The sequence below is a fragment of the Chrysochloris asiatica genome, unplaced genomic scaffold (assembly GCF_000296735.1).
Source record: "Chrysochloris asiatica unplaced genomic scaffold, ChrAsi1.0 scaffold00330, whole genome shotgun sequence".
In the NCBI taxonomy this organism is placed as follows: Eukaryota; Metazoa; Chordata; class Mammalia; order Afrosoricida; family Chrysochloridae; genus Chrysochloris; species Chrysochloris asiatica.
Window position 1 is genome coordinate 554,634 of NW_006408848.1, and position 1,798 is coordinate 556,431.

The following is a 1,798-nucleotide window of genomic DNA, read 5'->3' on the forward strand; positions in this document are numbered from 1 at the left end:
CTTTCTAGTCCAGCAAAGATTTACAACTTTGGAAACCATACCCAAGGTCACTATGAGTCGAAACCAACTGAACACCCACTTAACAACAACAACAGCAATTTGGCATTAATTTCTTAAAACATTCCTCTTTATCATAGTGTCCTCAATGCAGGCTGTCCCTATCTCCAAGGTCAAAGATCAGCCTTCATGGTAGAAGGAAGCTCATCTGAGTCTTGTCACTCATTGTATTCCGAGTACTGAAATCAGCGCCAATGCCACAGTACTCATTCAGTACATGTAGAATAAATGAATACCTTACATAAAGGATTTATATTCATAAACACAAAACCAAAACATCCTCCAAGGGAAAAAAATAAAAACAACAACATCTCCCAGTTAAAAGAGCAAGATTAAAATGGAGAGGTCATTTTGGCAGGGACAAAGAATTCTATAAATGCTTCCTTCCTTTAAAAATCTCTCTTCATTCACATAAGCAGTAAATTATTCTTCCCATACCAAACTGAATAATCCCAGTTTCTTTCATTCCAGTTCCTCTACTGCTTGGGAATAGAGCTAAATCTCTAAAGCTCAATCTTTAAATTTCTTATTGAGATTCAGCCAGATAGTTCAAGACAGGACTCTGAAGTCCATTCTGATTGTCCAATGTTTCTTTTGACAAATAGCATGATTACATTGCCTGGAAAAGTAATTCATTTATCAAAATATACTGGCAACAGAGTCATTCTGAACCATAAAAACTATAAAAGGAAATGATAAAAGTGTCAGCAAATTCAATCAGTAGGATGAGATCAGCTTTTAGTGGGTTCTTTGGGTAGCCAGACAGCACATAACATACTCGGTGAATTAAGTTTGTCCAAGAACAAACATTCACTATCATATAGTTTACCACATGTCTTTCTGCTACCCCTGAGGTGTTTCTACTTAGCAGAAATGAAAAGTATACAGTTTGAGTGGAAAAGGCACAGGAATTTATGGGATAATCCAGGAGATATATGCAGTAGTAGCTATAAAAGATTAAAAATTCAGTAATGGTCAAAATCATAGCCAACATGTAGTAAGCACATACTAGATAGTATGCTTAGAGCTTAACCTATGTTCCCTTGTTTACACTTGTAATAATTCTCTTAGTATGCGCTATATTGTTGTTGCTCTTAGGAGCCATCCAATCAGTACCAACTCATAGCAACCCCACGCACAACAGAACGAAACACTGTATCAACCTCAAATTCGCTGCTACGTTTGAGTCCATTGCTGCTGCCAATGTGCCACTCCATCTCATTGGAGGTCTCCCTCTTTTTCTAAGACCCTCCACTTTACCAAACATGATATTCTTCAGTGACTGGTCCCTCCTGATAATATGTCCGAAGTATGAGAGATGAAGTCTGGAAATCCTGGACATCCTAGCTGCACTTCTTTCATCACAGATTGTTCTTTTGGAAGTCCACAGTACTTTTAATATTCTCCCCATACACCATAACTAAAATGCACTAATTATTCTACAGTTTTCCTTATTCATTGTCCAATTTTCATATGCATATGAGGTTATTGAAAAGACCATGGTTTGGGTCAGGTGCATCTTAGTCCTCAACTGACAACTGGGCTCTACAACACTTTAAAGTGGTCTTGTGAAGAAAATTTTCCTAATATATATACATCACTTGGTTTCTTGACTGCTGCTTCCATAAGTGTTGATAGTTTATTTGAGCAAAATGAAGTCTTTGACATCAATCTTTTCTATATGGATTTTGTTTATTGATCCAGTGGTGAGGATTCTAGTTTTCTTTACACTGAGGTGCAA